This window comes from Vulpes vulpes, chromosome 1 (assembly GCF_048418805.1).
Source record: "Vulpes vulpes isolate BD-2025 chromosome 1, VulVul3, whole genome shotgun sequence".
Classification (NCBI taxonomy): Eukaryota; Metazoa; Chordata; class Mammalia; order Carnivora; family Canidae; genus Vulpes; species Vulpes vulpes.
The window spans coordinates 123,889,233-123,911,425 of NC_132780.1; the positions used below are offsets into that span (position 1 = coordinate 123,889,233).

A 22,193-nucleotide genomic window follows, 5' to 3' on the forward strand; every position below is an offset into this window, starting at 1 on the left:
CTGCTGCTGTGTCGGGAGCGGGCATCGCCCACTCCGGGGACAGGTCTCCTCTGTCCAGTGCAGCCTCATTGTACGTTTATGAGTCATGGTCACGAGGCCCACAGCGGCCTAATGAGGGACATTCTCTATACACACACTCACACACACACACAGACACACAGATACACCCCAGACAGGCAGGCCATTTCCCGCCTAGGGAACAGACTTAAGGCTCCAGCAGAAAGGGGAGGAGAGAGGCAGAAAGGTTCCGGCCCAAACCCCACCTTGGCTTGCCCTCTCTGGGGATTTATGATCTCCTTTCTCCATTTCCTCCTGCTTGGAGTAGGGCTGAGGTGGGGAGTGCTCTAAGAAGCAGAGGAGAGAGGCAGGAAGGCAGGGTGGAAGGTGAGGGGTGGGCTCTCTGTGTCTTGGGCCCTATAAGTGGCACCAACTCTGTTCACCTGCAGGCCAAGAGCCCGGACCATCTGAGACAGATGCCAGAGGCCCACGGCCAGCCGAAGCCTGACAGCAGGCCCCAGGCCGTGGCCTGCTCCGCTCCAACCCCATTCTTCTGGCCTGGGGATGGCAGATGGCTCAGGGCGGCTGTGGGGGTTAGTGAGCCATACCCCATCACACCCCACATTCGTTCCCCGGGGCTGCTTTCACAAAGTCATGAACTGAGGATTCAGCAACAGAAATTACTGTCTCCCAGTCTTGGAGCCCAGAAGTCCAAGCTCAGGGTGTCAGCAGGGTTGGTTCCTCTGGGCTGGGAGGGAGACTGTTCTAGGCCTCCCTCCTGGCTTCAGGTGGTCTCAGGCATTCCTGGGTTTGTAGATGGTGTTAGTCTGCATCTTCAGGCACCTTCTCCCTTCAGTGCATGCCTCTCTCTTAGTCCAAGTTTCCCTTTTTTCTAAAAGGACACCAGTCATATTGGATTAGGTGTCCCTTCCCAAAGACCCCATCTAACTTGATCATCTGCAAAGACCCTATTTCCAAATAAGCTCGTGAGTACTGAGTTAGAACTTCAACATCTTTTTGGAAAACAGGATTCAACAGAAGCAGACCACACGGGTGGGAGCTGCTGAAGGTACTTTTATTGTCCCTACAGAAAGAATAATAACTGCAAAAGAGCAGACCCTCGTGGGCTTACATTGCCACACACGATCATAAGCGTGGACAACAACATTATGAAGTTGCTTCTATCATCTCAACTTCCTGATGAGAAGGCTGAGGTTAGGGAACTGACCCACGGTCTTACAGTTGATGCACGTCAAAGCCAGAATTCAAATCCAGGTGGCCCTTAGCTACTGCACGATAACAATCCTATCATATGATGCGCGCCAGTTCTGGGCACCACAGGTATTATGTCACTAGGGCCTGGGTATGGTCCATCCCGGCCATGAGACTGAGCTATGGAGAGAGCTCCCACAGGGCAACTACCCCCAGCACTCTGACTCAGTTTACCACCTTGGCGTGGGAACAAGCCTGCAATGGGCGATGCCTAGGTAGGAGATGTTCGGAGTGGGCAAGTGAAGAGCAGCAGGCAGGGGCACCTAGGACAAATGGAGTCCACTGCGTCCCTCTGCAGGACCTCCTTACCGGCCCGGAGATGGCCACAAGACCATGCCGTATCAACCTCAACTGCTGCGCTCTAGTGGAAGGGACTTAGTGGTTTGTCCAGAGGCTTTGGATGTGATGGCGGGGAAGACTATGGGAGAGACGTGTGAGCATGAAAAACCTGAAACCCACTGCCTTCAAGCCTCACAGCCATCCCTCGTGAGCTAACCGCAGCCCTGGCCTGGAGCCAGGTCCTCCAATCTTGGCCTTCTCCATAATTGTGTGTGCTTGTTGGTGGTGTTGCTGTTATTATTACTGTTGTAGTAATCATATTACTCGATGTTTCTTCCCTGGCCACTCCGGGGACAGCACAGACATTAGCTCATAATAATGCAGTCTTGCCTGGGAGGCAGAACAGTGTGCAGGCACTGGGACTGCCAGCTTCCTCCTGGGCAGAAAGGGGCCCTCGCAGGGTTTTGCTCAGTGCCTAATATGGCCACACTTTCTCCCCTTCTCTCAGCAAAGTGGCACCAAAGCTGAGGCAAGCTTTAGATGAGTGGCAAGGGCAGCCAGAAATTAAAACACACAAGACCAGGGAGAAACTAGGGCGGCCACAGAGTCTAGAGGAGCTAGACATTTAATTGACTGCACTCTTCCTCTTGGCCTGTCTCTGGCATTTCCATGACCAGTGGGGGAGGTCAGGGTATTTGACACAGATGAGCACGCAAGTCTTGCGACAGAGCTGTGAAGTAGACAGCCCCAGGTGGTCAGATGGGGTCCCGGAGGGTCAGACGTTGTGGTCACTTGTCCTGTGTACAAGGTAACTTGTACACAGGTACGTGGCAGGGTGGGTCTCACACCCAGAGCTGCCTGACTGTGAAGCCCAAGCACCGCCACTAAACTGCACTGGCAACTGAGTCACCACTGCAGGTCAAGGGTGGTGAACTCAGCTCACGACCTGGGGCTGCTGCAAATCCTCCTCCCGGAGCCCCCACAGGATTGACCAGACCACATGGCAATGGCTTCCATGCCAGGCCCAGCAGCAGCCGGCCTGGAGCCCTTCTCAATGAGCCCCTCCTCGATGCTACTGAGGGCCCTTAGGGGCCCTGGTACTCCAGAAGAGTCCAAGGACTGTGGCCATTCCACCAGAGGGACAAGCACACAAATTAATGAGAGTCCTTTCTCGAGTCAGGGAGAAAGACACAGCACAGATCACAGTCTGACAGGAGCCTGGCACAATTTGGATGCACAGAGCAGGGAGGACTTCCCAAATGTCCCTCCTGGGGAGAAGCATCAGAGCTGGGCTTGAGGACAAAGAGGTGACAGGACAGTTACTGGGGCTGCTCCAGCCCTGGGCTCAGGAGTGGGTCACGTGAGGCAGCAGCTCAAGGGGGCAGTTGGCAGCCCAGCCCTCCCTGACTGCCCACCCATCCCACACCTGCATCCACCTCCCTGACTCATGCCCTGGGCTTAGCACCAACCCTTTGTGCTCAACTGCTATCATACCTGTGAAATCCTGACCCGCCCCCCCCACCCTGACTATAAAACCCATCCCTACCCCATCCCCACCTCTCCCCTGGGGAGAAGGGGAAGTGGAGGGAAGCTCCTGATCAAGGGGATGTAATTCTTGGCTCTGACTTCCTGCAGAAAGGTGAGAATTTTCTCCTCTTCCAGCATCCCTGGCTATAGCTGTGGAGCCTCCAGCATTCCACCCACTTTCCAGGTCCCCAGGACTGAGGACCTTTGTGTCCCATGGCCAGAACTGGGTCCTGAAGCAGGGAAGAGGCCTGATCCCATCCTCAGGGAGTGCCCAGTCTGATGGGAGAGGTAACATCCTCTCGCCTCAGAGAGCTTCTAGTCTGATAGGAGGCTTTGGCGGGGTGGGGGGCCTTTCTGGGGAAGGGTGAGCTCGGGGAGGCCGCTGCCTTCCACCAGCCCTTCCTCTGCCCGGCCCGGTGGCCGTGCGCCCCTCCTGCACACCGTGTCCAGCCCGGTGGGTGCAGGCTAGCTCCTCCAACGGGCTCTGGGTTGGAGGGCATGTGTATGTGCTTGCACACGTGTGTCTGTGTATGTGTGTGTGTGCGTGCGTGGCTGTGTGTGTGTGCCCATCTGTCCTGGGAAGCAATAATAGTTAATAAATAAGTGAATGGCAAAAATAGCCTCAAAGGAGCTGACAGGCAGAAGGCCAGAGCAGCCGGGCACGGGGCCAGCACCCTGAAATGCCAAATGTTAATTTAGCCAAAAAAATAAAAGGTCCATTTCGAGACGTCCTCCATGAGCCAGGGTCAGGGTCTGTTGTGGTTTCTGGAGCTGGCATTGCCCCTCCCCGGGCATCGTGGGTGCAGCCCAGGCACAGGGGCCCCCTGCATACTGTGAGGGAGGTGGCGCTGCAGGGAAGGGGCCCAGTGTGGGGCACACGAGGTTATGCACAGGCAGGAAGACGGCAAGCCGCTTCCCAGCAGTCCTCCAACACTCCACCCAGCTGGCCAACCCTGCGTCCAGCCCCCAAGGTCTAACCAGCTAGGGGAATGTTCTAGACATCACCACCAATCTCCTTCCCCGGGCGTGGGCCGGGTCCCCCGTAGACACTCCCTTAGGGGTGAGGGGTGTGACTCGACCTCCTGGCTGTCGTTCACCCTCAGGCCAGATCCCTCGAGTGTCTCCTTTGGCCTCTCTCCTGCCTTCTCCCCAACAGGCCTCACCAGCTCAGAGCACTCTCCGCGCTGAGGCCTCCGGTGGTCCGTGGGTGGTTTTGTTGTCCTTCGCTGCCTGAGGACGCGTCTTAATGTAGTTACAGGAGGAAGCACATCTGGGAGAAGCAGATGTGGGTCCCTTTCTTCCTCAGTGGCTCCAACTCTTTGCAAACAGTTTCTTTACTGGCCTCTCTACAACGGTCCTGGGAGGGGATGCTAGTCACAGGCCTGACTTCCTTACAGAACCACTCAGCTACCCCCACCCCCGAATTCGGGGGGGACCTGGCTCAGCCCACTCCTCGGTTCACGCTCACCCAGGAAAGACCTGCCCCAGCTCCCAGACTGGTCCCAGTCAGTTCTGGAGGCTGCCTTGCTCCCAGAGGGCCTGCGATGGGACAAGGTGGGATAAAAACCCAGGACCCGGGACCTAGCGCTCCTTCCACTTAGCCTTCTCTTTGGAGGTAACGCACTTTTCTTCTCCCATCCAAACACACGGGCATTTGGGAAAAACATTAGTCTCTCCTATAACGTGTGGGAATTTAGAAGCACAAACTATACGCGGCCAGGACTGACCACAGGTCATCCAGTCAGGGCACTTTACTTGGCAGTCCCTGTGCTAAGTGCTTTGTAGAGATCATCACATACAATGTTCAACACAGCCCGCGGAGGCAACAATTCATAATACATCCCATTTTATGCAAAACAGGCTCAGAAAGGGCAAGAGGCCTGCTAAGGAGACACAGCAGGGTCGGTCAGACCTGGGACCTCAATCGTGGAGGCACGGGAATACAGTGGTGAGCATGAGGAGGCTCCACCTGGGGAAGCAGACGCCCTCAAGGGAGTCGGGGGTGGGGAGGCAAGAACGAGGGAGTTCAACACCCACCTCGTCAGCTGGCCTCTGAGGAAGGGCAATATGTGGAGGTTGGCATATTGGGCCTGTGAGAGTGCTAGGAGCTCTGGGGGGTGAGGGGGCCAGGACACCAGGTCCCAGAGAAGGGGAAAGTTCTCAGAGGCACTGAGATCTCTGGGCCCCTGGCAGGGCTGGCTGGGCAGGGGGGCCAAGAGGTCCAATGGTGGGGTGCTTAACATCTGGATGAAGGCGGAGCCCTAGGGTTTGAGGGAGGAGGCTGATGGGGGATGTTTAAAGCCCAAGAGGGGATCCCTGGGTGGCGCAGCGGTTTGGCGCCTGCCTTTGGCCCAGGGCGCGATCCTGGAGACCCGGGATCGAATCCCACATCGGGCTCCCGGTGCATGGAGCCTGCTTCTCCCTCCGCCTGTGTCTCTGCCTCTCTCTCTCTCTCTCTGTGACTATCATAAATAAATAAAAAATTAAAAAAAAAAAAATAAAGCCCAAGAGAAGGCAAGGAGGGATCCAGCCCAGGTCTCCCCAGGAGGGAGGTGACATCTAGCTCCCCAGAGGCTGGAGAACTGGTGTTTGGTCAGGGAGGATGAGGTAACAGGTTTGGCACCGCTGAGAACTAAGGCAAGAAGGACCTAACAGGTAAACGCCAGCTGCTCTCTGTGGGCCTCGCCCTCGTGTCTGAAGGCCCTGACCCTCAACTCTCCCATCACCTCCCCTCCCGGGGGAGGCAGCAGTCTCTCCACTCACCTCCCAATCTCTCTCTCCCTGGCGGCTCCTCCCTTCAGCTCCAAACTCCGACACTAAAGCCACCTTTCTTTTTTCCTTTTTCTCTTTCTTAAGATTTTATTTATTTATTCATGAGAGACACAGAGACAGAGAGAGAGAGGCAGAGACACAGGCAGAGGGAGAAGCAGGCTCCATGCAGGGAGCCCGATGTGGACTCAATCCCGGATCTCCAGGATCAGGCCCTGGACTGAAGCCGGCCCTAAACCGCTGAGCCACCCGGGCTGGCCCTAAAGCCACCTTTCTAAATACACACAGGGCCATAGGCACTCACTCTCCATTAAGAACCTTCTAGAGACCCCGCCTGCCTCCAAACAAACCAACCTGGGCCCAGAAATCTACACTCCTCCCAGCCTCCTCCCACCTTCCCATTCCTGCCAGGAAGCCAGCAGGCTTCGTCTCTGCTGCTAAAAATGCGGGCATCCCACTGGACCAGGAGGTGTGAATGCCCGTCCCTCTGGATTTGGGGCCAGGCTGCCCGGCTCATCAGTTCAGCTTGGTCTAACCCGCCATGTCTCAGTGTCCCCATCTGCACAATGGGGGTGACTACATCACTGCTTACCTCACAGAGCAGCTGTGGGGCCTGAACGAGTTAACCCACCTGAAGCACTTAGAACAGAGCCTCGTGCACCGGAGACACCATTTCCAGGTCTCCTCTCAAGGGCAGGGTCTGTGGCTGGTGCCGTGGTGCCCGCCTAACACATGGGCCACACCTGTTCAACAACCCAGTCCACCAAACAGCTAAGACTGGGACCCAGGCAAAGGGAGAAAGGACACTGACAAAAATAAAGCCAAGTTAAGGACGCTGGTGAATTTTGGTTTAGGACATGCTGAGTTCAAGGAGGTGGAAGGACACCAACCAGGAGGACGGGCGGACAGGGACCCCTGACGGAGGTTAAAGCAGGCAAGAGCCGTCTATGAGCCACGTACTGTCTGTGCATGAATTTCAGTCCTCGCAGGGTGGTAGCATTTTTTGTTCCCATAGCCACCGAATTACGTGAACAGCAGAGAGCGCGTCCTGCCTCCAAGACCACCAAGTACCCATCACCCAGAGGGGTGGGGCTGGCTGGGGTGGTGGGAGCCCGTGGGAAGTCAGGGTGGCATGTGCACCTGTGTGTGGTAGCTTCTCGGCTTCTGGGGAACCCAAGGCCCCCAGTCTCTGCACCCTACTGGGGAAGAGAGTGTCCCACCCACACCCTGAGCTGCACCCAAGTGCGACTGGTCCTCGCAAGCTCACTGGCCCTCAGCACTGCCCTGCTCCCTCCAAGCCTGGGCCGTCCCTGCTAGGCTAATGGGAGCTGGGGCTCTGGACACCACTGGGAAGTCTCAGAGGGGGCAGCTGTTTACTGGCCTGCAGTGAAGGAGTAAGTGCACCCCCGCCATCATTCCAGGGCCAGCCCAGCAGGTGGGGAGGGGGCCCTCATAGCACAGGGGCCCAAGATACCTCTTCCTTCCACAGTGGAGCCTAAAGAGGACCCTAGGAGAAGTGAGATGGGGCAGTCGACAGCTTTTTGTTCCTTTAAGAGAAACCAGGTCTGCTCCTGATTTTTTTTTTTAAGATTTTATTTATTTATTTGAGAGAGAGCAATTATGAGCAAGGTGGGTGGGGGAGCAGAGGGAGAAGCAGACTCCCCGCTGAGCAGGGAACCCTACGTGGGACTCGGGATTCAGGATTCGATCCTAGGATCCATGGATCATGACCCAAGCCGGCAGCAGAGGCTTAACTGACTGAGCCCCCCAGGCGCCCCCAGGTCTGTTCTTTAAATCTGGGTTTAGGGCAGCCTGGGTGGCTCAGCGGTTTAGCACCGCCTTCGGCCCAGGGCGTGATCTTGGAGACCCAGGATGGAGTCCCACGTAGGGAGCCCGCTTCTCCCTCTGCCTGTGTCTCTGCCTCTCTCTCTCTCTCTCTCTCTCTGTCTCTCATGAATAAATAAATAAAATCTTTAAAATAAATAAATAAATACATCTAGGTTTAGGGTGATTTCCTTTTAACTTCCAGAAGATACAGAGAAAAATTAAAGAAAAGCAAAAAAGAGAAAAGAGCACAGGAGAATGCGAGCTGGAACCTGTCTTACAGACTCGGACACCGCCTCACCTGGATGCCACTGCTTCCTCCAAGGGGAAGCCAAGAGCAGCGTCTACCACCCCCACAAGCTCTCCCCCCACCCCATATGCTCACCCCAGGATCAAAGCAGAGAATGACACCACTTCAGACCCAGCAGAGGGAGAGGGTTTAAACCCACCCCTCAGAAGACAGGTAGGAGACAGCAGAGGCAGTAACACCCCACACGGGGAAGATGTCAGATGGTGACTAACTGGCTTTTCTAGGCCATTGTCACCAATGCTAGAGAAATATTCCACTTTAAAAATAAATGTAAAGCAAAATCCAAAATTAACTCTCCCCAGATAACCCCTTTCCAAAAAAGACCACGTCGTAATCCACATGTGGCCATTCGCATATGCTTTAACCCACAGGCGGCTCTCCGTCCCGGATAGGGATACCCTCCGGGCCGCCACCCCACACGGCTGGAGCTTTCCATCTTCTCAGGCCTCAGACAGACCCCAATTTCCTGTGCTTCCCCAGGTGTTCCGAGGCCGGGCGGCTGGGCCTTGTGCTCCCTGCCCTGACCTAAAGGTGCTGGAGAAGAAGTAGCTTCAAGATGTCCTTGTGGGGGATCCCTGGGTGGTGCAGCAGTTTGGCGCCTGCCTTTGGCCCAGGGCGCGATCCTGGAGACCTGGGATCGAATCCCGCGTCGGGCTCCCGGTGCATGGAGCCTGCTTCTCCCTCTGCCTATGTCTCTTTGCCTCTCTCTCTCTCTGTGTGACTATCATAAATAAAATTTAAAAAAAAGAACAAATGCGCACAGGGGAGTCGCGAACCATCCCCTGCCTTTCAAGAAATTAGGAGTCAAAGGCGCAGTGACAGCAGTGGAAGGAGGCAACAGTGCTGCACAAACATGCTGGTTACCTGCTGTGTGACGTGGGGCAGGTGCACTATCCATCCCGCCAGTGTCTGAGCACCCACTACGGACGCCGCTCTTGTGGACACTCGCCCACGCAGGACACTGAACGCCGCGGAGGATGGGTAGTAAGGCCACGGGGCTCACATAATTCCTCCCCATTCCCAAGTGAAATACCACATGCAGAAGGCAGGAAGGAGTTAACACAGCTCAAAAGGCACTTGCGTGTAGCTGGTGGGGGAAGGGCGTGCAGAACCTTGAGTGCAACCTGCTGCCCTGCTAGGGTGGCTTCGTGGAGCACATGGCGTCGTAGTCGTTTTCAAAAAATATTCCTGCAGTTATCACAGCAGCGTGCTAAGCCATGTATCGAGCCACGTCTGGGGCTAATTGCTGGTGATAAGAGCAACATAAATATACTGAGCCACGGCCCTGCCTGACAAGATTTTATGCGCCAACCACCAACCAAGTTTTCTTCCCATTACACGCCTGCAATAATTTTTAGTGGCCATCACTCTTTACTGAATCACCACAATAAACCCTTTCGATATAAACAACTCGCCTTTCAATATAGCCATAAATCAGACTCCGTGTCATCTACACGATCCCTCTGCTGAGCGAGGGAGGCGCAGGGCAGTAGTTCTCAGCCCCGGTGCTTGGGAGACTCACCGGGAGCGCTGCAAAGGATGCCCAGCGCCCTCCCCCAACCGCCGCCCCTCCCCGGCAGAGCCTGGGTTCCCTGGGTTCCCGGGTTATATAAGAACTCCTAGCCGGGCCTTCACTTCCCACATGTGAAGCTCTGGTGGGTTCTTTGAGGTTAACCCGCCCAGAGAGCTTGAGTCTTAGCCCTGGGAGTTGGAGGTGAAAAGTGGTGTGGACACACCCGCACTAGAGCGCATGGCCACCTGCTCGAAGGAAGTTTAGGATGTGCTACGGGAGCCGCGATTCCATGGGATTGCTTTCAAAAGAATGAAGAAGGGGATCCCTGGGTGCCCCAGCGGTTTGGCGCCTGCCTTTGGCCCAGGGCGTGATCCTGGAGACCCGGGATCGAATCCCACGTCCGGCTCCCAGTGCATGGAGCCTGCTTCTCCCTCTTCCTGTGTCTCTGCCTCTCTCTCTCTCTCTATGTCTATCATAAATAAATAAAATCTTAAAAAAAAAAAAATGAAAAATACTTTCTGGAATGTGTGTAGTTATCCCTGCCCATAGTCATTGTCCTTACAGTTAAATTTGGCTCCTGGCAAGTCGCTGGGGTCTTCCCTACACCCCACAGCTGGGAAGACCGGAGTCCGGGAGGACTCAGGGAGCAGGAAAAGACACCAGAGGAAAGATGAGAAGACAGGGCATCAAGGATGGGCGGGAGGGTGGCAAGTGGGTGCGGGGGCCCCCACTTGACATCAGCAGACAGACCAGTAGGAAATCCAAGAGAGGGGACGAGGGTACAGAAGAAGAGCAGTGTTTTCTAAGGCCACGACCACAGGCACATGGTCGGGAGCACCAGGAGGCTCCTTTCTGCCAAGTCAGAAATCCCGGTGGAACCTGAGAGTGGGAACTGTCTGCCTTCTTCCCACAATGCTGGGCAAGTAGGGACCAGAAAGTCAGCAGCATTCAGTAAAAATTTGAGTATTCAAACAGACAGACCCCTGCCCTCAGAAAGCTGACTGTCAAGTAGAAAGATAAGTAAACCCACCAGCATAAACCAGTATAAGGGCTACAGAGAAAAAGAAGAGGATGCTTCTAATTTAGATTCACAGGGTCCAATGCTGCAAAGGCAGGGCCCCTGGTGGGGCACACGCCTGCCCTGCTCCCTGGGGTTCAGCTCTGGCGCTGCTCCCCCAGCAGCCTCCTCGGCTGAGAGGCCAGGGCCGTGGCACTGCCTGCTGGTGGTACCAACTGGGAGCCGGTGAGGAGGGCGGATGCGTGGACCCCTCCCATGCAACAGGGTCAAATGTTTACAGAAAAAGGGCCTTGGCCAGAGGAGATGGGGCACTTGGCGTGCTAAATAAATAAATAAATAAATAAATAAATAATTTTAATAAAATAAAATAAATTGCTTTCCCATTCCCCTCCCCCCCAAAAATGTGAAAATAAACTCTTGAAATCCAACTTAGCAAAAAATGACACTTGGGCAGGAGTTAACATTTTCTTTTAGGTCTCTTGAGAAGAGGGGCAGGGAGAGACATGGATGTGAAGCAGGATGGCTGGGGTATTTTTTAAGGTGTTGATAGTTGTGAGGAGCGGAGCTTTGAAGATATCCTAGGAACCCTCTAGCAAGCGCTAAGCCGCACATCTACTAGATGCTCCTCTCCAGAAAGACCCTGTGTCTGACCCCTCCAGGGTGTACCAAGAAGTACCCTGATGCGTCCCCGAAGAATGGATAGGAGGCAGCCTGACCCCCAAGCTAAGCTCTCCTAGTGTGGCTTCTGACCCCTCCCCTGGGTCTCAGTCCCTATCACACATCCAGGAAACCAACCGCTCAGGAGCTCTTGATCTGATCCCAGGCACCCCAGGGACACCTCAGGGACACCCTCCCCACAGCATCGCCAGCTCAGGAAATGCAGGCTCACTGAAGGCCCGTCTGAGCCAGACACCACGGAGGAGGAAGGCCATCACAAACAAAACACCACGCGTTCCCAAAGCCAACCCAGACAATGCTGGACAATGGTTGTGCCTTCTCTAGCCTCTGAACGCACCCGGAGGTGGACACGGGGCTGGTTCCAAATGGGCCAAGGCAGCTGGATTTGGAGTTGGGGATCGGGATTGATGGTGCAACTCCTAGCGAACTGACTAGCTGTGTGACCTAAATGAGGTCACTGCACCTCTCTGAACCCCCATGTCCCCCTCTCCCACACAGTATCAGCAGCACAGTTCTGGAAGACAAGTGCGTTACCTTGTTTGGGGCCACCCAACGCCAGATTCCGTCAATCAGGACTGTACCATCCCCGGTGGACAGGAAGGAAACCCTGAGGGAGGCCGAGCAGCTCAGCCCACAGTCCCAGACCTGGGTTTTCTCCTGGGCCTCTGGGCCCCAAAGCGCATGTCTGCCCAGAACCCATCACCTCCTCAGAACCCACAGGAGTAGCAGAGCTCACACAGGGTAAAGCGCTTTGTTATCTATTAAAATGCAAATCAATGGGCAGCCCAGGTGGCTCAGCGGTTTAGCACCGCCTTCAGCCCAGGGCGTGATCCTGGAGTCCTGGGATCGAGTCCCACATCGACTCCCACATCGAGTCCCACATAGAGTCCCACATCTATCCCACGTTGGGCTCCCTGCATGGAGCCCGCTTCTCCCTCTGCCTGTGTCCCTGTCTCTCTCTCTCTGTGTCTCTCATGAATAAATAAATAAAATCTTAAAAAAAAAATGCAAATCAAATGTGAAAGTGAGTCTGTAAAGCAAAGGGGGGAGCGCCTAGGTGGCTCAGTCGGTTGAGGATCTGACTCCTGGGTTGAGGATCTGACTCCTGGTTTGGGTTCAGGTCATGATCTCAGGGTCGTGAGGTGGAACCCCACATCAGGCTCGGCACTCAGCATGGAGTCTGCTTAAGATTTTTCTCTGCCTCTCCCTCTGACCCTCCCCATCCCCCCAAATAAATAAATAAATAAAATCTTTACCAAAAAAGTGAGACTTTTGTCCAGTATATGAGTCACTGTCCAGGGAAGAGAAAGCCATACATTTTTAAGAAGTAATAATTTAAAAAATAGTTGCACAGAAGATAAATGTATATATCATACATAAATTACACGGGGGGGGCACCTGGGGGGGCTCAGTCGGTTAGGTGTCTGCATGCAGCTCAGGTCACGGTCTCAGGGTCCTGGGATCGAGCCCCAGGACGTCTGGCTCCCTGCTCAGGGGCGTCTGCTTCTCCCTCTCCCTCTGCCTGCCCCCACTCGTGCTCGCTCTCTCTCTCAAATAAATAAAACCTTAAAAAAGAATTACACATGTATTTATAGGGATGTATTTCTTAAGTCTTTTTTTACTTTTATGCTCGACTTCATTCCTCTAGTCCAGCAACCTCTCTACTAGTAACGAAGGTTGGTTCTGAGCCTGCTGCCGAGTCTTGCACCTGACGCTTTTTTACCCCAGGAGACGGCATCTCCCCCTTTCCGGTGCTCAAGTCAAACCTAGGCTTGAATCCCCGTTTCTTAACTCTCGATTTGGATTCCCCACAGGAAAACACCCTGAGACAAGGATTTGAGTACAGGTGGTTTTACCTGGGAGGTGACCCCAAGAAACACCAGAAGGGGAATGGGGAAGAGAGGCGAGGAAGGGAAGGAAGGAGGCCCAGAAAAAGGGACCCTCGCCTGTTATCACTGTGGCAACCAGAACTGGCGCTTTCCTTGGGATGGGGTTGGGGGGCCCCACAGAACCCATGTCTCGGGGTTAAACTCCCCTGGCCCCAGGGGAAAGGAGCTGGAGTAGTCCTCCACCAGCACACAACAGTCACTGGCTGAGAGCTGCTCTGCGGTGGAGGCCCCCAGCACATCTGAGCTGTCCGGTAGCCAAGGAGAGAGGCTTCAGGCCAGAGAAAGCCCCCAGGTACTGTCAGCTGGCAGGAGAGGAAAGGCCCATGCCCCGGGAACATGGGCAGGTGCTGACCATCTGCTACGGCACTAACTGTGTGACCTTGAAGAAGTTACTTACCTTCTCTTATTTCATTTTCCGAGCCCTGAAACAGGGATAAAAATGTGTTTCTCATTAGGGATGATACTACAATTAAATGAGGTCATGTATGGAGGGAAGTAGTTTCATGTCAGGCTTGTAGTAAACGTTCACATATACTCATGGTTTATGATCAATAATCTTTTTTTAAAGATGTTATTTATTTATTCATGAGACACACAGAGAGAGGCAGAGACACAGGCAGAGGGAGAAGCAAGCTCCTCGCAGGGACTGGATCCCAGGAGCCTGGGCCAAAGGCAGACGCTCAACCGCTGAGCCACCCAGGCGCCCCTATGATCAATAATCTTTAAGGGTGGAAAGGAAGGTTGAGGAGGAAAGGAAACAAAATTTGGGGAAGAAGGATGATCTAGAATGGCCCATCTCTAACCTCCCTGTGGACAGCCAGGCAATCAGTGCCCGAAGCGAAAGTTCTGGAAAGACATTCAATGGACGCTAGGCCTACCAAAGGTCATTGTACAGAAGCCCAACCTTCTCCATTGTGTAATGACAGCAAAAACAAAATCAGATTTTTAAAACCCCACAAAACCCTAAAAGAAAGTAAAACTAAATTAAAGGAAGCATCTTCCCGGTCCCTTCCAACAAAACCCTTTATTTTAGTCTCATTCAGCTGGGAAATGAGACTTTAAAACAGGTAAACAGCCAGTAGGGGCTGAGAAACCTTCTTGAGAGAGGAAAGCCACCAAACAAATGCCCCTGTATGGATTACTTCACCTAGGCCTATCCCAGAGGCCCAGGCCTGAGAAATCTCCAGGCTGCTCCCAGGTCCTGAAGCAGCGTGTCCTAAAGTGAGTTCCAACACACACCACCGACACCTGTTACGTTCCTTAAAACATGGATTCTAGGGTCAAATATGTTTGATAAAGGCTTCATGCAATATCCCCCCCTTGGCAAATTTTAGTGCGTATTAACATATTCAAAGCTTTCAAGTCCTACAGTAAAGAATTCTCTGTTTAAGCCACTATCTCCAAAGCTTATCTGACAAAGCAGCAAACGCGTGTAGGTAAAACATCTATTAACGTCCCTCTAAAGGACATCTAGAGTCTGGGCTAATGGCAGTCGTAGGTACTGGGACCCAGCTGAGTCATCTTTGAACCACCCTTCCCACCCACGGCCTAGCACAGTGCCTGGTATACAGTAGGCATCTAATAAACAGTTGCTGTCTGATTGAATGGGGAGAAGGTTGAAAGAATGACTTAATAATGGTTTTCAGATCTGCGAAGTGATATAGTATCGGCAGTGCCAGGCGACAGCTCTTGGTTTCCAAGAAGGCACACGTTTTAAATTGCAGCAGGAGGGATTTTGGACGCCCTGCTCGGAGTTTAGGATTGCAATCCACCAAAATAGGCTTCCAAGCCAAGCTGCATCGCTTCCTTCTGTGGAGGTGTTGGTCTAGCACTTCAGCACAGCAGAGTCTGTGTGCAGCCGTCCACCCACCCCACCACCCATTCATTCACTCATTCAAACCCTCACTGAGCACCTACTGTGTGCCAGGCACTGAGGTCCCTGAGGACCCCTTCCAAAAGCCAGCTGGGACTGCAGTGAGCTGTGTGATAAAGCCCAGGAACCCCTAAGGGGAAGGGAGAGGGGACCACCCAAGTGTGAAGGCAGGAAGCCTCAAGCCCAGAAGCAACAGCTCATAACCCACTCACAGCAAGGAGGGGGTGGAAGGATCTCACGCTGACACATGAGGCTGGCCTGAAGAATAAAGCCACTACTGTCTCCCTGTGTTTGTTTGTCTTTCCCCCTTTTCTGGTAACTACATCCCATTGTTCCCAGACTGCATCCCTGCCCCCACCTCCAGGCCTGTCCCCATACTCAGAGTTCCAAGCTCCTCTTCCTTTCCTGAAGCCCTGCTCCTCCTTCAAACCATCTCCTCGTTCCCTACCTCTTGCCCCACTCCTTGTTCTCTACATTCCACACATCTGTTCTGGACCGGGGTGTCCTCAATATTTCTCATATCCACTCCTAGACAAAGGAATGAATAAACCAGGACTCTGCTGAACATCCCCCAGCACCAGCACCGATGGTGAGCCACAGATCGCTTCATCTCAAACCGGAGGCAGGGGATGGGAGAGGTTGGCAGGAGAATAGGTGTCCAGGTCTGGAGCATTCCTCTCATCCTATTTCACCATTACCCATCACCTTCCAGATGTGCCTCCTCCATTAGCATATACTCACCAGCCCCACCTGAATGTTTCCCAATGGCTCATCAGGTCTGCAATGGTTTTGCTTCTTTCCTAAAAAATTTTTAAATTTTTTTTATTCTTAAATAATCTCTACACCAAACGTGGACCTCGAACTCAACCCCGAGATCAAGAGTCACACGGTCTACTGACTGAGCCAGGCGGACGCCCCTGGTTTTGCTTCTTTCACATAGAGCCCAAGATGGGCACGACAACAGAACACCCCAACGGACTTGAGGAGATACTCATGCTGGTGCCAGGCCCTAAACCACAGACTCCTAGGGTTGAGGGTGACCTGAGCAGTCATCATGGTCAATGGTCCCCAGCCCAAGAGTTGGTCAAGATCACCAGGAGAATTATGAAAACTAGATTCAAGCTGTTTAAAACATAGGTCCATTCCTGGACCCCAACGCAGGCCTCCAAAAGCAGAACCACTTCCTCAGTAACAAGCGTGGCTGAGGCCATCCAGTGTCTACTTGAAAACCTCCACTGACACATGCCTACCTAGAGGCACCTGGTTTGATGGCTGCAGCCCCAAAGGCTGGAAAGGTATCTCCTACCGGGAGCTGAGATCTGTCTACTGTTTCCACCCATTTGCCCCAACCCTGCCCTCGGGAGCAATGAAAAATAAATTTAGTCCCTCTAATTGTGTCCGACAACAAGGGTCCCAGCAATAATGTCTTGCCCAGCTGTTTTTTTTTTTTTTAAGATTTTATTTATTTATTCATGAGAGATACAGAGAGAGAGAGAGAGAGAGAGGCAGAGACCCAGGCAGAGGGAGAAGCAGGCCCCATGCAGGGAGCCCGATGTGGGACTCGATCCCGGGACCGCGGGATCACGCCCTGAGCCAAAGGCAGACGCTCAACCACTGAGCCACCCAGGTGCCCCTCGCCCAGCTGTTTTCTTACCCTGCTACAACCTGCTCTCCTCTCCACTAAGTATCTCCCAGCCTTTCAAAGGTTCTCTCAGAAGCAAAGGTTTCTAGTCCCCTTACCAAGCTGCTCACCTTCCTCTGAGTTCCAGAATCAACCACAGTTGATTCAAAGGGGGCCTAATCTTCCCATGATTTGGATATGTCCATTAACCTGCCCCAACAGCCTGCTGGTCTTTTACTTTTTTTTTTTTTTAAGATTTTATTTATTTATTCATGAGAGACACAGAGAGGCAGAGGCACAGGCAGAGGGAGAAGCAGGCTCCATGCAGGGAGCCCGATGTGGGACTCGATCCCAGGACTCCAGGACCATGCCCTGGGCCGAAGGCAGACGCTCAACTGCTGAGCCACCCGGCGTCCCAACCTGCTGGTCTTTTCAAACAGCCAGCCCCAAATGCAGGCTCACTTTGAGCACGCAGTCCATTAACTAGAAACCCCCAGATTTTGTTTGCGGCATTATAAAAAGAGACTTTCCCTATCCTACATCTGGGCATTGCCTTGAGAAATACTGGGTGGGGGGGGCAGGAAGGGGGAGAAGTAGGGCTTTCCAATCCTCTCCATGAAGTTTTGAGTCCGGGAGAGAACATTAAGGTTGACCCTACCCTCTGGTAGCTACATACCCCTACCCGGGAAGCACGGGTCGAAGAAGGACATGCTAAAGCCTAACTTATGTAACAGCACCCAAAGGACTTAGGGGCACAGAGTTCCTGGAGCAAACTATTTCCAGTCTCAACACAGGCTGGCCTCCTGGGAAGTAAATGACCAGGAGCTGGACCCCCCACAGGATAAATGCAGTTATCTGGGTGCCCAGGAGCGGGCATCCCGGACAGGATGTCCCCATAAGGAGACTGGGACAGTCATAGGAGTCTCCCGTCTGGCCTTCTGTACCTCCATCTCTGGCTGGGGCCAAGGTGGGAGCCCCTTTCATACCTCTTAGGAGAAAAAAAAGCCTGGCCCAGCGAGGGCCACAGCCCTGCTTCTGCTGCCAGCTACACCTTCCGACACAGTGACCTGCGGCCAGGGCCCATCTACTAGGAAAGCTTCCATCCAGGGCTTCCACGCCGATTTTTAAAACTTTTCTGTGAGGTGGGGCAGGTTCCCGCGATGGGGCTTAATACATCGTCCGTGTCTTCTTTCTAGATAAACATGAGCACGCTGTTCTGTGTTCCACAGCACACAGGCCTCACGCTCTTGCCCCAGATCAAACCCCAGACTGAATTATTAACACTGAACATCCCACCAATGTAGAAGCTGGTCATGTTGTTCCTTGGCTGGGTCTCTGCCCTGCCTGAAGTCCTCCCCACGGGCATCGAGGCCTCCCCCCCCGAATCTGGAAGACAACCCCCTCGCTAGCAGCCCCGCGAGGCTTCTGCTCCCCTTTGAACACCCCTGCCCTGTTGCACAGAGAAGGAGGCAACATAATTGAAAACAATTAGCAAACAGAATTGACAAAAACAGTTAGCTTTGAGGTAAGACAAGCAGACCCTCCTCGGCTCCAAACTCAGAGCCAAGCCCCCACCCCAGACTGCTACTGCTGCTGCTGCTGCTGCTGGAGTTCACTGAGGCCAGACTTCTCCGGTCCAGGAATGCGGGTGATGGGGGAAGCAATTCGTGGCAGGCAACTCCCAGCCATTGCAGTGGAAGTGTGTCCTCCTCCACAGCACCCCAGGGAGCCAGGAGGGAGTGGCTGTCAGCAGAGCACCTGGGGCAGCCACAGTGACCCACCATGCAGGCCTCTCGGCTGCAGGGCAAGGAGGCAGCTCTTCAATGGGGCTCACTGGGCAGCTGAGTGAGTGGGCAGCAGGAGGAGCTTTAGAAAGGGAAGGCGAGGAGCCCCATATTTCAGGGGAGCTGACCAGTCAAATCTAGCCTCCAGCTACAGTGTGGAAAGTAGGGGACGTGCATCCAGGGCACCTCCCCAAGGAACCAGAGGTCAAGGTCAGAAGGGCAGTCAAGGCCCAGAATCAGAAAGGTAAAAGGCCACGGGAAGCCAGCCACCAGCCAAGAACAAACAGCACAGGGCCACACTGATCTCCTTTCAAAGTCAACACAAAGGCTTCCCCAGGCCCACCTCCACTGCCAGGGTCAGCCCACGCAACAGACACACAACACACACACGGAGACACGTGTGTGTGCACCCAGACAGACACACCGCACATACACCGCATCCCCACCCCCCATCCCTAGCCTCCTAGCTACAGACACTCACATGTGCTCGCAGTCACAGAACATCACCCACACACACAGCGCCTGTGCCTTTCTGATCTCTGCAACAACTGGTGACAGTTACGGGTTCAAACAGGCACGAAAGAAGAAATGCAGGAAATCACAGAGTTTCTCCAAAAGGGTGACAGGGAAGAGGGGAAGGAGGAGGAGATGGGCAGGGGACAAGGACGGGTCATCCCACACCATGAGGGGCAGCTCCTCACAGCTCTCCCAAGCTCACAGGGACCCACACGGGGTCAGAATCTTCTCCTCCGAAACCACGTGAGGCAGGCCTAACGTGGCTGCAGAATAATAATACCCCGCATTTGAACAAGACTCTACTTTTCAAAGAGCTCTTCCATCCATTATCACCTCCTGGAGGAAGGCCGGACAGGGGAGACGCTCATCTCCTCGGGCAGATGACCACCTGCCCCCACAGGGCCCAAAGACATTCTCTCCAAAATCATCTTTAATAGCGAAGCATATGTAATGGTTGTGTGAGCGTGCTTGTTTGTGTGTGAGTGCGTGCAGAGGCTTTATGTAGCAGAGTGGGATACAATCAAACAAAAATGAGGTTGCCATGGCAACAGGCTCCGGCATCATTGCAGCCTATTAACACAAGTGAGGAATGTGTTTGGCAGATGCTCGAGTGTTATTTATGGTATGGGTGTAGCAGAGGGACTTCTAACAGGCAAAGGAGGAGGAAAAAAACAACCCTGTGACGCTCCTACTGTACCCCACAGAGGAGACAACGGTGAGAGAAGAGCACAGGACACGCTGCAAGGCTGCAAGTAGAGAGTAAGAGATGGGAAGCAGAACCCGCAGGGAGAGGAGAGGAGAGGAGAGGAGAGGAGAGGAGAGGAGAGGAGAGGAGAGGAGAGGCCAGAGCAAGTTCCAGAGGGGACTAGAAGGGGTGGGAGAAGAAAGGAAGTAAGAGAGAAAGCAGAGGGGGAGGGGGACGGAGACTGGGGGGAGAGTTAGAGCAATAGATACAGGAAGGGGAGAAAACACCCCCCACCCAAAGAGGACTACCTTTTGGTCATCTCTTGAGCAAAAACCATCAGGAGGCACCAGTTCAGAAACCAAATATTTCTCCTCTTCATTGGAGCAGAGGACAGAGCCCCAGCCATAAAAGGGGACGGGAAAGAATAAAATACCCAGGTCAGATAATGATGCTGGGGACCTGGGCTGTGGGAGCAAGGGGGCCAGCCTTGCGGGAGGAGAAGTGAAGAAATGCCAACAGTTTACCCAGGGCCCATTATGTGTCCAAGGCACAGGGGACGAGGGATATTTCCAAAGCCCCGACGTTAGAAACCATGTCACCCCGTTTCCCCAAACATGTGTCTTTATCAGAGAAAAGAACAAGGCATCTAATGCAAGCCACCCTCAAACACCTGCTGCTCCGGGCTAATCGGAGGCACAGCTGCATGCTGGGCTGTCCCACTAACAGTTCCCAACCATCCATCCGGGTTTGGCCAAGAAACACACATTTTTATATCAGACACAATCAAAAAGGTGAATCAAACACAAACGCCTCAAAATACAGTCTTCTCCGAAGCCAAATAGAACGTTTGCTTTCCCTAGTCCCGGACCATTCCTAACGGGCTCTGCTGTCAACAACAGAGCAGAACGTGAGAAGTTAGGTGTAAACCCACCCCAAAGCCTATGGCCAAGTCTAAAGACCACACTGGGTAAAAGCAGCGCGGGATGAGAGGTGGCGAAGGTGGGGGAGAGAAGGGATTTGTGGGAGACAGAAGGGGAGTCTGTGGGACAGTCACTCCGCAGCCGCCAGGGCATTTTCTTGCTAAGCTGGGGTGGGGGCACCTCAGGACCAGAACTCCTTTCTTGGGAGCTGACTCCAGTCTCTTGAAACCATACATCTGGGATGGCCCGTGGCTGGCTCAGAAAAAATACCTCTGAATGACCCTGGAAACCTCTGCTTCTCCGTGTGAATGCCATGCCCTTCCCTCTGCAGAAGGGCTACGCCCATCCAAGCAACCTGCCTCCTACCCAAGCCAGGAGCAACACCCAAAGATAGGACATCCGTGTGATAGCCTGGGTCCTCGGGTCACAAAGCCTTTAGGAGCACGAACAATAGCAGGTAACTTTTTCTGATACCACCACCACCACCTCTCGGTGGGTTTCTCTCTCAAGTTCAAAGCTGATCGCTCAAGATTTTTTTTTTTTTTCCTTCTGATCCCGCATCAGAAAAACTTTAACTAAGTAAGCTTCAACAGCCCCACCTCCTCGACTCCCTGGAGCACAACCAAGTTGGCAAGCAGTTATTAAATCCCTACTAAGTACCCTAAAATGTGCTAGACAAGGGAGAGAGGGTGGAGAAGAAAAAACACAGGAATCCTGCAAAGGAAACACGTCAGGAATCCTGCATCCAAAGAGCTGACACTGGACGGGGAGCGAAAGCAATGGGCCCTGGAAGATAAGTCAGTGCTCTGCTCTGTGGCTCTGACTCTACTGTTAACCCCGCAGAAGAGGGAGAGGCCAGCGGGGCTGGAATGGAAGGAAGGAGGGGCTCCTGGTGGGGGTGAGGCTTGGCAGAGGTTGGGACTGGAAGGGGCGCACGCAATTCTCTCGGCCTCCAGAAAAGAACCCCGGGGGCCCAGAGAGGCTGCAGATCCTCTTCGTCCCAGTCACAGGGCACTTGGAGGTGCAGCTTAGAGCCCAGCTCCCCGGAGCCCATACTAGTGCTATTCCCTGTGGGGTGACGGGTCCCACACCCAGGAAGCTGCAGTGTGGCACAGGAAAACCCCTCAAGAGAGGGGCAGCACTCAACGGGATCAGAGTCTGAGACACGGCCCTGGAAGCAGGGAGAAGGAGGAAGGCAATGCCAATGGAATGGGGTCACGGGTTCTATCAGAGGACGCAGGCACCCGGAAGAGGTGTGGGGCGCAACATGGTCCCCGCTTGAGAGACGAGCCCCCCTCGAGGGCTCGCTTGATGACTCTCGCGGCTGCGCTGCGTGAAAACAGGCGGGCTTAGCGGGGGTCAATGGGTGAAGCCCACGGAGCTCCAGACCAGGCCCCTGTGTGTGTCTCAGAGGGGCGGGTCTCAGCGGAGGTCAGGAGAGCAAGCACAGCCCTAGCCCTCTAGAAGCCTCCAGTGGAGCCGCCGGTTAGCCAGGCAGAGGTTTGATTTCCTCCAGAGCCCACCCATCCGAGCTCAGGACACGGGTCTCCGCAGGAACAAACAGCCCCCACCACGAGCAACTGGCTGGGAGCACCCCAGGGGAGGGGTCACGCTGCCCGCACCACGAGACCCCAGCTTTCTGCCCAGGCCAGGGGGGGGACGCACTGCCACCGCTCGCTCGCATATCAGAGGCTCCTCCTCGCCTTTACTAGGAGGGC

General features: G+C 54.0%; 1 protein-coding gene across 5 annotated transcripts in view; it reads right to left on the reverse strand.

Moving 5' to 3' along the window:
- Nucleotides 1–22,193, reverse strand: part of ADCY5 (adenylate cyclase 5) — a 147,938-nt gene that overhangs the window by 122,743 nt on the left and 3,002 nt on the right. The window lies entirely within an intron of this gene.